Source organism: Canis lupus, chromosome 5 (assembly GCF_011100685.1).
Source record: "Canis lupus familiaris isolate Mischka breed German Shepherd chromosome 5, alternate assembly UU_Cfam_GSD_1.0, whole genome shotgun sequence".
In the NCBI taxonomy this organism is placed as follows: Eukaryota; Metazoa; Chordata; class Mammalia; order Carnivora; family Canidae; genus Canis; species Canis lupus.
In genome coordinates, this window is record NC_049226.1 from 87,418,456 (window position 1) to 87,437,327 (window position 18,872).

An 18,872-nucleotide genomic window follows, 5' to 3' on the forward strand; every position below is an offset into this window, starting at 1 on the left:
ATACTGGAACTTGACAGATTCTAAGGGCTGTGAGAGGTTCAATTAGGACAATTAGAGGGAAAATACTCTGTAAACCATCAAGTGCCATGTGGATTTTGTTATTAGTATTGCTGCTATGTGAACCAGCCTAGGAAGTCTGGGACTGAGCAGGATAAGACATGATATAAAAATTGTATGACAAACAGATGGATGGTTCTGGACATCTAACATTCAGAAAGCTCCCTGCACTTCCATGCCAAAGTTTCTCTTATTTTAAAGGTTTGCCCTTCTCTTCTCTGAAAGGCTGCGTTTAGAAAATTAAGTCATTATTCTTAGACTTTGTCTAGGACTCTTCCACAGTGAAATTTTCATAGGGTAAACATGAGACAGGTCCTGGAACAAGCTTGGGTCTCTTTTGGGACCAGTGGTGTGTGCTGTCAATGCTCTGTGCAGCCCCAACCCCCAGGGACTTACTCTCTGTTCTCTGTGTCCCTCTGTCATCTGTCTTCTCTCTCGTCCTGCAAACTGCTTTCAAGACAGCCTTTGTGTATTGGAGCTGCTTCTCCCTGAAAGCACACAAACTAGAATTGTCTGGTTTTTTGTCATCCCTCTACATCCAACCAGGGATGGCTTAAAACCAATGATAGATTAAAGGAAGCTAACCTAGGACTATGAAAACCTAGCTTCCTTTCCCAGAGTTTGGACACTCCAGAGCTTACATAGGTATTGGCTGAGGCTGAAACTATGAAATGTCACCTTTGCTGGGCTTCTTCCTCATACCAAACTTTCTCCATTTCCTCTTGCCCCATTTTTTCACTATTTTACTTCTCTCTCTTAGAAGCGCTCTCTTAAAAAAATGACCCTCATTTCTACAAATCTAACCTAAGGCAAGACCCTTTAATTTTAAGAAGCAAAGATAAATATACTCTAAGCAGTTGGTTAAGGACCCCCAGAATGGATTTGTCTAAGTAGATGGGAGAAAAATGGCTACAGAAAGGAGACAATTATTTTGGTGACAATAGAGGCATTATCTCAAAATTTACCCCTTTTGAGACCATGTGAACGAAATCTAGTGTTATTAAGTATATTTAGTAGTAACTAAATAACTCCTCTGTGATATTTATTATAACAAGCATGGGGGGTATATAAGAAATGATTTATCAAACTATAAGAGGACGCATATTACTTGACAGCTGGACAGCCTAGAATTTTAAATTGTACTTAAAAATTAATACATGCTGTCTCTATAATTTATGAAGTGTGAAGAAACTTACATTTATTCAGAATAAATTTTCTTTACATCCATTATCTCATTTAATTCTATCCCAACCTCGTGAAGCATTTATTCTCATTGGAAGGTGAAGTAAATCACGAAAAAGCAATACAATAACTTATGTAAAAATACACAGATTATGGGATTCATTTACTGCAACCCAAATCAAGTGCACTTCAAATCCTTCCTCATTGTACTGGGCCATAGAATTTCCCAAAACAGGGCATGAGAATCACTCAAAAACAAAAAAGCAAATAGCACCAGTATTTTCCTAAGTGATTTAGTAAGTTACTGGATGAGAGAAGATTTATATTTTAGCTCCATTAAATTGGATGGTGCAACTTCCTCACATTCACATGTATTGCACTGAGACAGATGCGTGCACACACTTCAGTATTCTTTTGGTATTTAGTGGTATTAAGTGCATGGAAATTTTGTCCCTTCCTCCTCTTCTGTTCTGAAGCCAAGACTCCAGAAGGACTGGCATACAGAGGATATGGTCTATGAATATAAAACACCGTCTCCATCGTCAGCTTAGAAAGTGAAATGATTGTTATCATTTCATTAGTTATAGAAGAAGATAGAATTAGTTCCAAATCCCAACTCTGACATCTACTAGTTATGTGATCTTGTATGAGTGAAACTTGGTGATCCTAAGATTTCATTATAGGTAAAAATAGTCTGTGAAGACTCTCAGGAATTGTTACTACATTTAAGGGAATATATATGTCTTAACTAAGAGAATTAAAAGACTACATATATTTGGTGAATAAGGGCTCTATCCGAGAAGAATGTATGCTGAAGTAATACTCATTGTTAATTTCCTTTACTCAGGGATCTTAGAAATGGATATTAAATCATAGTTCTTTGTGTTCTGGGTCAAATAGAAGATGAGAACCTTCCTGGCCATGGAAACATGGACACTGTCATGGGGAAGTTCAGAAGAAGGTAAGGGAACTTGCACTAGACTGTCAGACCCCTTTGAAATATAGGATTTATACAAGGTTTGTCTGGAACTTAGAGTACGGGGTATGTGCTAGTTGTGAGCATGTTCTAAGTTGTCAGATAGTGATCACACAGGCACAAGGTATGGCAAACAGACTGCCTATTTTTAGGGGTGGGGAGTGGGAGAGAGTTTGTCCATATTTTTAAGCAATTAGGACAGATACTTAGGATCTACAGTCACTTCACAAAAATAAAAGAGTTTTCTTAGACATATTTTCCGAGATTTGAATTTTAGTAGTTATTTGACAGAGATGAAGTCTAACACACAAGAAAGGAACAAAACAGAACACAACAAAACAAAACTCTGCTTCTTTGATTGTCCACTGAACAAAGGCCAAATGTGACAAAGAGGCAAAGGACATTCTTTCAACTCCCTTGAAGTAAAAACCTTTTGTGTATTTTCTGGATTTATTTGAACAAAGAAAAAAAAAAAACTGAATTGAGACAAGGGATGAGAAGTTTGTTTACTCCTATGGCTGTGATATACCAGGGCCATCTTTCATTTAATAACCCACATAGAGAAACAATTCCTCTTTGTTCTCTTCTCTACCCGCTAAACAACCTGAGGCCATGCCCTAAGAAGGAGATTAGCAGACCTTGCCTGTGATTCATTCAAAAGGCTGTAATTGGGCAACTTCAAACCCCAATTAAAACCTTTCTTTGGTCCTTGAAGGCCCACTTCTGTACAAATGCTTCTGTTAACTCCTTCCTAGGAGAGGACCTCATCATCACAACCTAACATTGGTGTGTTCAGAAAAGTTCAGCATTAGGAGCAATTTTCAGTTTTAAAACACACGCATAGTTTAATTTCCATTGTGAAACAATACTAAGAGTGCATCAGGCCAGGCATTTTGCTCTCTGTGTTTCACAAGATTACTAAAAGATAAGAAATAGCCTACAACTCAGGGATACTGTTTTTAACACAGGGTTCTACACTGTCCCCATTCCTACATTAATAGGTGCCCCATTCCCAAAGCCTCATTAATCCTGACCAAGAATCAAGGATAAATAAGGAGGATTCCTTCCCCTGTAATGCCTTCTTTTGTGAAAGTGAGTGAGGAAAGAGCACTGTTAGGCTATCAGCCTCTCTCTGGCAGGATTTTCTAGCAAGGAGCTCCCCTTTCTCCCCCATACCTCCATTGTTCATTTTCCTAAATATTTCTTCTCCTTCTCTCTTCATTGTAGAAGATAACAAAGTCTATCAACCTCCCAACACTGTTCTGATGCTTTCCTGGCAGTTAGGAATTAGATTTATTTACATAGGCTTCAACAGAGTCCAATACACTTTTTTTACAGAACTTTCCCCTAGAATTACTCTCCCTTTATTTTTCTTTAGTAGATGCATTATTATTTTTCTTCACTATAACAGACACAAATGAAAATTCCACGTCATTTTTAAAAGTAAAAAAATATAGATTAATCAGTCCCAACATCCAAAAATATTCAGTATTTTTCTAATAACATTATTCATAGTTCTAACATACTGAATATTATTTTCTGTATACTGCAATGTATATACTAAACATGTAATATATAATACATATTATATACTACATAATACATATAATATCACATAATATATATGCACTATGTTTGTATATATATACACACACATACATATATATATATAACTGTGATTTTTTTGCCTAACATACAAATAATGTTTGAGATGGCTTCATAGTATTGTAACATAAACAAAGTCTGTATGATAATACAATTCATAAATTAAATTTATCAAAACTTATGTAATCTAAAAATCAAATAATAGGTGATTATTACACAGTCTTTGTTGTAAATACATCACCATATGTGAATCTTTCTTGGTGCATATTTATGCATGTGTACTTGACATATATATGCAGGAAGTACTGTACAGTGCGAAATACTGCATATACGCACATACACAGCGCTGTATACTCTTGTATAGTATCTATAATATAATATGCATATATAATATATATTGGGTAATATATATTATTGGTAAACATGTCTTAAAAAACGATTTCTTAGCTTTAAGAATATGACATCTTTAGGATCCTTGATACATAATCCCATAGAGGTTTAAAGAGGTTTTATTAACTTCCATCGTGTTTCATGTAGAATCTACCACATATTTCTTTATCTGTGCTAAATACTTCAGTTGAATTTTTGTAGGTAAGTATGCTTGGGATAATCCTGAATGTTCTAGAAATTGTCCTGGTGAGTGGCTAGATCCCAAATGAACTGGTTTTGGTAATGATTTACAGGTTCATGTATTTTGGGGAGGATATATATTCCTACATCATCTATTTTGTTCTTAGGATCTCAACTTTCAAGACACAAATAATTCTTGTACATGTGCTTTGTCAGAAGGACTTTGACACATTCATGCAAACACACACAGAATGTATCATGCTCCCTCACTCCCAATCCATATACACCTAAATAGAAGTCTCAATTTTATCAGAAGCCTGCTTAGACAAGCACCCCATCAGAACCATATGTCTACTTCAGTTTTGACACATCCTTCAGAAGCACAAAGCATTGCTCATACCTTGAGTTCTTTAAAAAAATGCTCAAGACAGCAGGGTTCCAGGTAGCAGTCAGCCATAGATGCAATTCTTTTTGGCAAGGCTATCAACTTGGTAAGTTATTTATTCTAAATAGTTTGTGGAGGATGTTATTCAGTGCAGTTTGGTCACTCATTGTTTACCAGAGCTCGAACAGTTGAAAAATTAGCACCATCTAATTTTTAGAGTATTACAATGGAATCCAGTGTATATATGTATACATAACTTCAGCTCAGTTTTGAGAAGAGATAATATTAAATATTTAATATAGAAACAGTAAATAACTGAGTGTCCACATAGGGGTATTGAAAGATAGATCTTCTAAAGTAGAAGTTTCTGAAATACTATCAAACTTTGAATACCTATCTACTGTCCAGCTGTAGCGTAAGATATACGTGCATCCACAAAGCCAGTCACTGACATTCACTTACACATAATGTTTTTGTAGTCAAAAAAGTATTTAAGATAGGCATCAGATTAAAACATTTCTTTCTAAATAATAAATTCAAAGTTCTTCGAGAACCGGAAGTGTTTTATTTTATTTCTCTTATCTACAGAATTGAGCACAAGTCCATTCACATAGTAAACACTCAGTAAACAGTTTTTTGAAATCAATTAATGAAGACAGGGAGGAATTAAGGAAGGCGCTAATCCTACAATGCACAAGAGAACCTCCCCAAATAATTTCTCAACCTCAAATTTCAATAATGCCAAAGTTCAGAAACCTAGATGTAGATGGAAGCATAAAGAACTTATAAGAGTTGAACAACGAATACCTGTTTTTTGTTTGTTTGTTTTTTTTTTTTACTAAGAGGAATTAATAAAATATTTTACCATCTTTGGAGAAAGTTATTAAGCTTTCCAAAAGAAAAGAGAAAGAGTAATTTTGTGTAGTTTTTAAAATGTTGGAGGTAAGAATTGATGAGTCTCAAGGATGCCTAAGCCACTGGATTGGATTGGGTTGGTATATACTTTGCAAAATGTGGCTGTCCACACAATGGCCTTCACGTATCATTCTCTGTCAGTCAGCCAGTACCGAGAAGTTTCTGTGCTCCATTTAATTGCCCCAGTCAAGGAGATGTTATAGAAGTAAAGCCTCATAGTGAATCATGTTGGCTCTTACTTAGACTCTTGAGAGGGAATGACCTTTTTAGTTTCCAATAAAATGGTCTTCATTTTAGCCAGTTTGTACTGCTTTAGTCTTTAAAAGAGAATCAGACTATGAACAGTCCATTTTCAATGAAATTAACAAATAGAACACTTTTGCAAGAGTGGGTTAGAGCTAGGTCTCTAAAGCTACATTAATTCAATCAGAAGTATTCTGTGCTTGTCTTCTTTTATCCAGTTATTAGGAAATTGAGATCCTTAATGCTGTGGAGAGATACATGAGGCTTCCACCTGCATTTAGAATTCCATCTCTAAGAACATGATCTTGATGACTTTAAACTTTCCTCAAAGAAACTTTAACTTGTCTTCAACCATCATGGTGATGCCCCTAGAAACAATTCCATTTTCTGCCCACCTCTTAACTACTGGAAATAGAAGCTGGTTGTACATCTTTTATTTTAAAAAAGAAAAAGCAATTCTAGACCTCAATGTTCTGATGGAGAATCCATGACAAGTCATGCAATCCTCTTTGCAGATGTTACAGCACAGAGATTGACTTAGCAACAGAGATGCAAGCTGTAGTCTTAGGAGAGAGAGAAAAAAAAAAAGCATTTGAATCCTACTTCTACAACTTAATGGATATGGTGAGGGACATGAAACCTATGAGTGCTAATGTACTCATTTACAAAACAGGATTATTATCTTCCCTACGAACAGAGAAGTTAACTCCATAAACAAGTATTGCATGACTTCTAAATTACACAACTATGCAGTGCAAATAGGAATGCAGAGTAGTACACAGCTATATTAGTAAGGTTCTTCAGAGAAATAGAATCAATGATAGAAATATATCAATTTATATATATATATAATACATATATAGTATAGAATGCATATATAGTCTACATATATAATATATATAGAAAGATATTCTTTTTATGGAATTGGTTAATGAAATTATAGAGGCAGGCAAGTCCAAAACTTCTAGTGAGCTGGAAATGCAGAGAAGAGCAGATGCTGCAAGTGTGAAGGCTCTCTGTTGCAAAATTCCTTCTTGCAATGAGGTTAGTATTTTTTTCCATGAAGACCTTCAACTGTTTAGATGAGATCCACCCACATATGGAAGGAAGACAAAGCACTTTACTGATTTCAATATAAACTCATCCAAGAATACCCTCACAGAAACATCCAGAATAATGCTTGACCAAATATCTGGGCACCGTGGCCCAGCCAAGTCGACGCATAATTAGCCTTTACAGCCACTTTCACACACCGCTCCTACTCTTAGTTATGTATCTACGTGAAAGGAAAGCCAGTGTTTACAAAGAAATCTCTATGAAAATGTTTATAGTTATTTTATTCATAATTGTCCCAATTGGAAACAACTCAAATATCCTTTAAATGATAATGTAGTCATCAAATAGAATACTACTCAGCAATTAAAATGAAAAAAAAATTACTCTTACAAGCAGCAACATGGGTGAATCTCAAATTCATTGTGCCAAATGAAACATTCCAGAAAAAAGCTATACTCCATTTGTATGACATTCTGGAAAAAGAAAAATATAAAGAAAAAACCGGACCATTGGTTAACAGTGGCTAGGATGAGAAGTGTTGATCTCAATGGCAAGCAAGTGGACATGTTGGGGGGATGCTGAAACTACAGCATATCTTGATGTTTCACAACTTCAAGCAGTTGACAAAAGACAAATAGCAAATGTTGCTGTGCTAAAATTATATTCCAATAAAAGTTTTCAATGTAACTCTGCAAAAATGAAATCATTACCCATTTAACATATGAAAATTATGTTATATAATCTTATCTAAATATAGTTTCTGTAATATAACTAGATAAAACTTAGTAATACCAGGATCATAGGATGAAAATCATTACTTTTCTTTCTTTCAAATTCATTTTACTCAGAAGAGGCAGTTTTTTTTTTTTTTTTTTTTTTTTAAGAGGCAGTTCTGCTATGGACAAATACTCAAACTAAAAATGAATTATACATGTACTTTTACTATTTTTAGTCATTTGTGTTCTTATAGCTTCTAGTTTGAAAGATATCCCTCATATATACCTTTTTCCTAATAATTTCTTCCAGAGAAAACATGAATTGCCTTGGCCAGTCTTTCAAGAACTTTCAACTTAAACTTATATGCTTTTATATGCAACAAGTATTGAATGCCTGCTGTTTACGAGTGCTACATAGTCTCATTAAGTCATTTACTGCTAACAAGAAACATCAGGACAATTAGATTCTTTATTTAGAAAATGGAGATAGTGATGCTTAAAATGTTTGTCTTGCTCAAGATCGCTTAGCTAATAATCTAATGACGGAAGATGTTTACCAAAACCTGTTTGACTACAGATTCCAAAATATTTTTCTCTGAAGCTTCCCAAGGAAATGTTCTAAGCTGGAGCCACAGATACTTAGATTCCTAAATTCCCCATTTGTTTGCACAGGTTAAAGCAACCTCCCAGAAAATTTCTTCAAGAGAAGATAAAAACGTTGCATCCAGATTTACAAATAAGATGGAAGTGATTGAACAGTGGAGCCCATCCTCAGCAGAACGTGTTTTCTAACCCTTTATATCAGAATCCTCAAAATGCCTCAAAAAAAAAAAAAAAAAAGATACAGGAAAAGTAGCCTGAAAGTCTGCCACATAGTATGGCTTATGTTATTTCCAGGGCTATTTGTACTAATCTAGAGTCTTACCAGTTAAATTTTCAACTTCTCCAAATGGAGAATACAACAGTTAAATAATTTGTTCACATAGTCACACACAAAGGGCTAAAATAAATAAAACTGCTTACTGCTTTAAAAACAAGTAAATTCTGTTCATTGTAGTTTTTTTTTTTTTTTTTTTTTTTTTTTTTTTTTGGCAGCATTGTGACCTAGCTTTTTCCCAAGCTACACTAGTGCCTTAGGACAGAGTTGGAAATTATGTATTCAGTTAATATAGCAAATTATCAACAAGATAGAGTCTCCCAAACAGGAGGATTTTTGTTTATGGCCGATAACTGTGGTCCACCCTCTGGATTAGATAGCCACTTCCGATAATGACAGTAGGCAAATAAACAGAACTCTACGTGCTTCTACTCACAACAAGGCAATCAGTGTTGACCTTGGTTGGTCATGTCATCAGAAGGCCGAGGAGCAAATTGCCAAAAGAGACTGGAAATCATAGTGAATCTACTAACCTTCCAGTCATGCCAGGTATCTCTGTCAAGCTCTTCTTCTATAGGATGCCATTAGTGGAACAACAAAGAGATGGAAGTCAACAGCCAAGCAAAAGGGGTCATTCATGAAAGACGAGAAGAAGACAAGTGAAAATTACAGTTTTGACATTAGTAAGGGGGAGTAAATAGAGATGCTCTCAGAGTGTTGTTTGTAAGCAGGGAACAGGTAATTGCATATAATAAATGTCTTGGAATTGTCATTCTTGGGCAGGTATACACTTTCTCTATTTCACTGCCTCCTCAGATATTTTGTGAGTTTTTTTTTTTTTTAATTTTCTCTCGTCTTCACACTCTATGTTGATAATGAAGCCTCACACTTAACAAAGAGTTACTTCTGCAAACTGGAGTCTCCCTTCTCCTGGCAAAACTTCTTTAAGAATGTATGTTTGATTCCTCACATCTCTGTAGTAGAAGTTCCCAAGCTGTTTATTCAAACACACACTTTTCAGTTCTTTTATCAGCCCCTGTGATGGTACTACTACCTGCCCTTGGGTTGTCTAATGTTCAGTGGAGAAAACAGGAAAGAGAACCAAGGTTTACTAAAATCCATCATGCATCAGATACTGTATTAGATGCTTTTCATGACATCATGTATTATCTTGTCAATCAAAACTAACAGGAAATTCCAAATCTTAGAGGTTGGAAATTATTATACAGAGAATAAAACATAAAGTCAAAAAATATTTATGTTCTTGGTTATCCAGTTCACATTTATGTGTCCTACTTTTTGTTAATGAAGAAACCAATGGGATCATTGATACAGATCTTCCAAATCTTCCTTGTCTACTGTACTCAGTGTGACTTAATTTGGGGTTGGCTGCCTTCAAGGTTGCAAGAAGGATGCTGCGATGCTAAATGTCATATCCAGACATAACAAATCCAAGGGGAAGAAAAACAGCATCGGCCTGGATAAAATCCTTTCTCAGGAAACCGTGGCATCTTTCTGAATTGGGGAGAATTATATCATAGGCATGTTACTAAACCAATCATTGTCAGACAGGATAAGAACATTGTAAATGACCTCAACTAATAAAGGTTACCCTCAGAGAAGGGCTGGACAGCTTGGGGGAGGGAAGGCGCTGGAGCAAAACTGAGATTTTATAAAAAGTGGGAAGCCACAAACAATCCGTGTATTCTAGAATCAGTGATTCTTTTGACACTGACAACACAGAGCATCTAATGACTTGTGTGGGAATATGGAAACCTAAGAAGCAAAGACAGAAGTATTTAATTTAATCTCTTTATCCATTATGATATTATCCCCAGTGTTTTCTCTCTATTTGACATGATGGTTTTAAGCAAGGGTTTGAAGGGTAGGATGTGCGATTATAAAATCCTAAGTCACCATCGTGGCCCATTAAGCTTTTGAGAAATCTGTGCATCAAAATCTCATTCCTCCCAGGCCATGTGCAGTGACCTCAGTGCGTTGTGGTTTTCTGGGAACAAACATAACTTGGTCACTGAAATGAAAACTTCACTGGATCTGACAAAATGGATACAGAACAGCAAAAAGACAATAGGTGGTTAACCACAGACCATGCAGTTCCTTCTGCTTAGCTCTGCTGACATCTGAAACTCTTTTCTCCATCATTGCTGCTCTGTTGGATCTGGTCTAGGAGTCCATCATGTGAATATGGGGAATCATCGTGAGGCTAGCACATTTTTGATGAACTCACATAGAAATCAATCTTCCCAAACCTGTTACATGCCTATCGTCTTGTTCCTTCTTTGTGGGTGAATGAAATGTTGAGTTTTGTTATATGCATCTTGAACAACCAAAGTGTGGCTTTCAGGACTGACTCTCAGTCCAAACATGGTGACCAATCTCTTAGTCAGCAAAGTGGGAGGTGGTAAAGTCAGCTCTTAGCTGCTGGACTTCTGACACTGTCAAAAGGCAAACACAATTTAGATCAGGTTTACCTTGTTTAAGTTATGAATTTTAGGATCATATGAAATTCTTCCCGTTTTGTAGATGAATGATCTGATAGCAGTTGGAGAGATTTGCCCAAATCGAAGTACAGTTATAAAACAGTAATGAATTTAGCATGGCCTATGGACTTTTGATATCTGGGTTAAGAGCTGGCTCTGTTGATTTTAGAGCTTCAGCACAGCAAGTAGAAAGTACCAAATGAACTTGGATTTAAATCCTACTTTACTGACTAGTGGTTTTGTGACTTGCAGACAGTATTACTTAACTTGTAGGGTTATTGTAGAGATGATATATAATGCAAATGTGGCTTTAATATAATGATAAGAGTACAGTAGACTTAAAACTTCAAAGAATTTGTGAATACAAAGAGTGGGTATAATTTAATGTGTTAATCTTGTCCCGGTTGTCCTCCCAGCTGGATATCTTGTGCTCTTCTGCTCTGTTATGCATTGCAGGTAGACTTAAACCTGTAGGCTGCGTGTCTCAATCTTCCCTCTGCCTGATTTCAGTCTTGGTAAAGCTTTATGAGGAGATGTGAAAACAAGAGCAAATGAAAAACAAGTGCAATATGGCATCCTTCCTTGGATCCTGGAACAGTAAAAGGGGGTTAGTAGAGGGTTCGGGAAATCCATCTGAAGTTTGGAGATTAGTTAATAGTACTGTACCACAGTTATATTTGTTAACATTAGGGGGAACTTTGTGAAAGTTATGTGGGAACCCTCTGTAGTGTCTTTCAAATTTTTCTGTAAATCTGAAATTATTCAAAAAAAAAACATATACTTAAAAATTCAGTAAATAAAAGGCAGGGATGCTTATCTTACAGGCCTTCGCCTGCCCTTTATTGAGAAGCTTCTCCAGCAATGGGGTGTTTCCTCCATGGCTCCAGTGCCCACTGAATGACACACCTGTTTCCATTTTCCTCTGGAATATGTTAACACTGCTTCCAATTTCTTTCTTTTCTTTTTTCCCCTTTTAAACTTGAGATGAACTTCAGAACCACAGGCTTAGTGACTTGGACTCTTTACTATTTCCGGGTTTATGGGATTTGTAAAGATGGATTCAGGGTAATCATAGACCTTAGAGATGATCATAACCTAAACAATAAGTAGTCTCTTTGGACTTCTGGAAAGCTCATTTTGAAGTAATCTGTATATCCTCTCCCTATTAGCTTAATATATTCAATTTAAAATATAATAAGATGGCTTCTCGGTGAGCATAGACTAGAAACTAGAAGAGTTAGTCATAGGATTTTATTATTCAAGGATATCTGGATAAAAATGTTTATAATCTTCTACATAAGGGGAGTATATCTGACATGAAGACATGATACTTCTATAGCCTTTTATGCAGACAGTGCAAAAAAAGACCAAACAAAGCAGAGGGCAATTAAGAAGTGGTGCCACTTCCTCATAGATGACTCTCTTCTCCTCTATATTTTTATTAACCTTGGAGCTTGATCAACTTCTGTCTTATTGAAATATTTCATGTATTCTAATTCATCCATTCATTTTATGCCCAAATTTTTAATTCTTTTTGCATATATTTGTGCTGACAATTGTACATAGCTCAATTTATTTCCAAGCTCTTACTGGGCATCATATTTACTTGATGAAGAGTTAGTAATATTTTATTGTGTTATTCTATTGTTATTGTCATTGTTGTTAATATTGTGTTTCTCCAAATAAAAATGCCATAAATCTGTTCAAAGAACTAAGGTGGATAGTTGAAATTGCTAGGTTCTCAGAGCTCTGGGATCAACCTTCACCAGACAAGTTCTAATTATTATTGTCATGGCTTTTTCCTACTCCTCTGGAGCCTACAAACAATTTCCAATGGCTGTCACACTAGCAACAGGGGGCAAGCCCAATGATTCAGCCATCAGCACAGCTCCCTGCCGTCCATGTCCTTACCCTAGCTAATGAGCACCCAGGTGTGGAAGGAGCATAGGCTCGGAAATCACAATGTCCTAGTTTTTAAAGCATTAGAAATGGGATCTAGAACAAGTCACTTTGACCTCCAGTTTCTTCATCTGTGAAATGGGATGAGATTTTTATAGCTCTTAGTAAATTAAATAGGGGGTAATTTAAAACAAACACTACACAGTTTTTGAGATATGGTAGATATTCAGTGTTCATTAATTTCCTGTTATATGTAGAATAATCCAGTCTATTCCTCACCCCTTGTTCCAGGATCCAATAAGAATACAACAAATAAACATTAAAAAACAACCAAAATAATATTCAGATGGTATTATATGGCTAGTTTCTCTAAACATCTCATAATTTCTCATCTTGACAATTTGTAACCATGTCTCTTAGGTTTCAAGGTCCCTGATTCTTGTGGAGATGTTTGGGCTGTAACTTAAATTCAACTTATATCTGTCAAATGCTTTGATTTCTTTACTGGTAGGAAAGGAAGTAAGCATGTATCCATATTATTACAAAAAGAGATGTAGAGTCTGACAGATGTGGATTTGAATCTTGCTCCTGCCAATTGTTATCTGAGCAGCTCTAGGATAAGTTTGATAATTTATAAAATTATAACAATAATTAATACTTCACAGGGTATTTATGAATATGAAGAAAACATGTGAAGAAATGAATGAAATCTTTTGACTGAGCAAATGTGTTAATAGTCGAGTCAGTTAATGCTATTTATTTTTGTTATTATTGAAGCTACTTTCTTAGTTTTCATTTTTTTGGGGGGATAATTGGAATTATATGATTAGACATTGAGATGTATCCTAGATACTCTGCATCTCACACTGCTATCCTACAGCAAACTCATGATCTATCGCCCTTTCCTCCTACAACTGGCATGTCTTCTCACCATACCATTCCCTTGTTAGCCTATAGGAATCAGGAGTTAGGGAAGTATAACAATATAAAAATATAGAAGTAAAAATTAGTTAGCAAAGGCATACCAGAGTAAATTCTTCCTCAGGCCTGAAATTATGAACTAATGGTCTACTAACCAAAAAAAAGTGAGAGTGTAGTTGGCAAAGAAGGATACATCTCACTATTTTACATTCATTAATTCACTTATACTTTTAACAAATATGCTTGAACACTTCTAATAAGATAACCCAAATGAATTCAGAGGAGAAAGAACAAGACTTGGAATGTAGGAAAGTTGGATTCATATCTTGCTTTGACCCTAGGAAGCAGACTCAATATTTTGAGCACCAGTCCCTTGGATTAAACAAGAGGATTAGAGATACTATATTTAGCGTGTTTCACAGCATCTGGTATACTGTACATGCTTAGTAAATGTTGTTTCTCTTTGTTTATGTTGTTATTTTCTTGAAATAGATGGGCCATATTTAGAATAACTGAAAGCTCTTCACTTTACCATTATTAAAATAAGATTAAAACACTATTCATTTTATACTCTATAATTATTATAATTAATACTTATCCATTCTAAGTATTAACAAGGGACCATGGCTTCAGTGGCCTTGACTACAGATGTGTCAAGAGAGGTCTTTGCCCTTCCATACAGCAGGTGTATATCTGTATGTAATGGGATGATGATGAATTTGGTAAATATTATTTCTAAGTGAAACTGTAGGCACTTAGAAAGGAAACTGGAGTTGAAATTTGGCAGATGAGTCACTTTTGAGACCTCGGTGTTGACAGAGGAAGGATTAGAGTGATGCAACAAGGAGGAGACCTAAGCCCTTATTCCTCTCATCATCACAGAGAATTAGAATCATAGTAATAGTATATAGATCCATGAAATAGTTGTCTTAGCTTTCAAAATAGTATATTTTTGGTAAAAACAAATACAAAAACAAAATAAAGAACATGGACAAGCAGAACTATTGACTACTGGGGTCTCACCAGTCTGCTTACAGACTAAAATTTTTTAAATACTCAATCTAAGACGATATAGTCAATATCATAATCTGACAATTTGAAGAACTGTTGGATAGTTAGATACATTGTACCTACACTGAAGATTCACCCTAATAGTACATACTGGTTTTCAATACGCAGAAGAGGAGATTTTATCTGTGGATGCTTTTATAGACCAAATGCTTGTGTTCCCCCAAAATTCAAGTGATAAATCCTTATTCCCAGTGTAATGGTATTTGGAGATGAGGCTTTTAGCAAAAGGAATAAAAACAAACTTAAATTTATACAAAGAAATGATGAAGAAAATGGTGTACTCTGGAATATACTATTTGTCTATAGTAACTATTCTACAATTATATTTTTCTACTTTTTTCTTCTCTGTAATAGGTAACTTAAAACACATCTCATGATATCCTTATCAAAGACATTATTACCACACCAAATCCTAATCCGTAAATTCTACTTTTTTAGTAAATGTTCATCTCATCCACCCAAATCCTAAGCGATCCTCCCTATCTTCTTTACTACTATAAATTTCCAAAATTTTAATTTTATTTTTAACAGCCTAAGTAGTCTTGTACTTTTTTAATACACTGGATAGTTAATAGTGATATTGAGAACCTTACTAGGAAAGACTACTGTATTATCAATCCCACTGTTTATAGGACGAACCTAAGAGATGTTAGTAGGTTTTCAGGCACAAAGACAGAAATAACTCTAGGTACTTCAGTTATGTATAGATAATTCAATTATCTCGTAAAAGATAAACAAATAGATACTTGTTTACATTAGTAGTGGAAAGACTAGAAGGCCCAACAGAGAGTAATTGAGGGATCCCAGAGATTAGCAACAGAAGGACGACATTACCACCTTCAGAACTGAATGTTCAATAGGGAGAGTAGGTATAACAGAGCCCATAGTGCAGTCATCCAAAAGGAGCCAGAGGCATGGCAGGGGTTTTTCAGTGTGAAGGGGAACCATGGATGGTGGGGCCATCTGATGGGAGCTGGATCCAGACAAGCAATGCAGCCCCTGTCAGAGGCAACATAGAAAACCAAAGGAAAGGTAAGAAGTAACATCACTTCTCTCTCACTTCAAACTTCTACCACAGTGACTTATTGAAGGAAGAACACTAAAAGTCAGAGAAAAGGGGATTCTGGAAACAAACAAACATACAAAAAAAAAAAAACAGTTATTCTGAAAAGAAAACAGAATAAGGAAGAGCAGGCAATACATTGGAGAGTATATGGATGGTTCATGGGCACACTCTCTAATCCATCCTATAGAAAGGATGCATAGTCATTAGTATTACAATTGCATTTAACTCTGACATTATCCTGTCAGTGGCTTTCCCTTTACAAAGTTATTAAATATTTTGCACAGTCTTATCTCCCACTTGTCTCCATTCTGCAAACTATACTCCAGAATTACTCATACATTTACTTTTATAATATTTTGCAACCATAACATAGGCTGTTTACATCCTCAGCTGGACAGGATTCTCAAGACAAAATACTATTTAACTTGAAGTCTCTTATCAAATAACTCATCCTCTATGTTTAGTCTATAAGTCAACATAGCCATCACATAAAGACACAAGGGCACTTGTAAAAAAACTCATCTTGTGGGTTGTCATACTGTATGATCAATTTTTCCTACAATGAAACTAACCACCCTCATAGGCAGCAACTGCCAGTTTCAACTCTGCATCTCCGGTACCTAACAGTATATGTGACACGTGTTAAAACTCAATACATACCTGTGGAAAGAATGACTAAATAATCAAGACAAAAATGAATGAATTGAAACTCTGCACAACGTACTCTTCAAAATCTGATAACATTTTTTTTCTCCAACTCCATTATACATGTTATAATTATAATACAATATGTGAACTCTTCATGATTCATATCATGAGAAGAAAAAAAATGTAAGAGGGCATTATCAGGATATCAAAAAAGTGCTGAAAGTTTTGCCTTAAAAGCTTGCTAACGTGCTCTATATTCACCTGACAATCTTGGCTTTTTGACTACCCTGGGTTACCCAACAGGTTACCAAATAGTGACTGAACGTGGTGGCCATCATGGCAGTCAGTCTTTGCGTTGTATCCCCATGAATACTAATACTCAAAGGAAAACTGGGTGGCACATATTCATGTTTATGTCCCTACTTATTTATGCCAACATACCATGTAGAATCCTAATTTATGATTAAATATTTCTAAAAAAATATTATGCTTAAGCAAACATTCGGAAGAAACTGAGTTGACATTTAAGTCAATCACCTCATTAGCAACCAGTTTTTATAATAGCATGATATTTACAGGAAAAGTACTTACAAGTTGTTAGATTCAACATCAAATTTAATTGTCTAGAGGTCTTTGCCATCTGACAAAACTTCCCCTCAGGTGACAAATCAGTATTTTGCACTGAAAAATATCAAAGAAAATAATACTCATTGTTGGTTTGTATATATGTTTGTATGGCTTTTTTCCCCCTTCTCCTTTCTCCTTTTGCCTGGCTAACCTTTATAGAAAAAAAGGAAAACAATCTGGGTAACATAGAAAGCAAATTTCTTTATAACAATACATAACCCAAGATAGATTTTGAAAAGTCTGTAATTAAAATTCAGAAGCTTCATTTTAGTGAATCTTAAAAAAAGAAAAATGCACACAGTTTGCTAATTGTTTCTCCTTGGTTTTCTAATATCATCACAAAAGGAAATTCAAATCCAGTATGTAACATGTCCATTAAGCAACATTTTATTCCTTTATCTAAGTTATTTGGAAATAGGTGGTCTTAGTCACATTAGTCCACAATAACAAAAATGCCATAGACTGGGTGGCTTGCAACATAAATTTGTCAATGTTCCGGAGGCTTGATTGCCACAATCAAGGCAATGGCAGATTCAGTGTCTGCGAGGGCTTCCTCATTGAGGGTCACCTTCTTTCTGTGTTGTCACATGGCAGAAGGGGCAAGGGGGCTTTCTTGGACCTCTTTTATAGAGGTACTAACCCCATTCATTAAAGGTGTGCCCTCATGACCTCATTATTTCCCAAAGGCCCCACCTCCTAATAACATCACCTTGGGGGATAACATTTCAAAATATACGTGGGGGAGGGGAGCATATTCAATCTAGAGCAGAGACATTTACTTCTCTTCCACACCCTATTTTTTCAGAAGACAGAAAGGAATATCAGAGTGATAGCAATGGGAGATCTTTTTCTTCAAATTTTTTTTTCTTCAAATTTGCTTTATCTTGTCTCATCCTTTTATTGCTTTTAGAATCAAAGATATTTCAAAATATGAAACTGTACACAGGCAGAAAGGAATAAGTTGATTATAGACAAAAAATGTTGCAATGTTACCTAAAGGAAGAATTAATGAAAGAGGAGAGGTCATTAGTCTATTACTGTTCTTTCTTTCTTCTCTGTCATTCATTTCTTTCTTTTATTCCTTTTTTTTATTCATTTTTTTTTTTTTAGATTTTAGTTTCAAATTAGTAAGCATATGTTGGTAAGGCCGATGACAACTTTTCCCCTGGAAAGGGGAAATGAAGGAACCATAATATACTAGTGTGTGTGTGTGTGTGTGTGTGTGTGTGTGTGTGTGTTGTCCTGAAGTTTGAAGACCTGGCTAGAGATGGGTCAGTTCCCCTTCTGGAGCAGCAGAGAAAGCCAACATCCTCTACAAGTTCCCTTATTAGACTCCCCCATTACAGGGCCCTATAAGCCCATGGGATCTAGGTATCAGATAACCAGGGACAGCATGTATGCCCCAGAGCCTGCTGAAATTATTGAAATTAGCCAGTCCTAAATCTGCTTGCCCTGCCTTGCCCTTCCTGCTGGAAGAAACCACAATAAAGGCTTGTCCACAGTTCATCTCTCTCCTTCTAACCCTTGACCAACCCTAGCCCTTCCTTTGAGTGATAA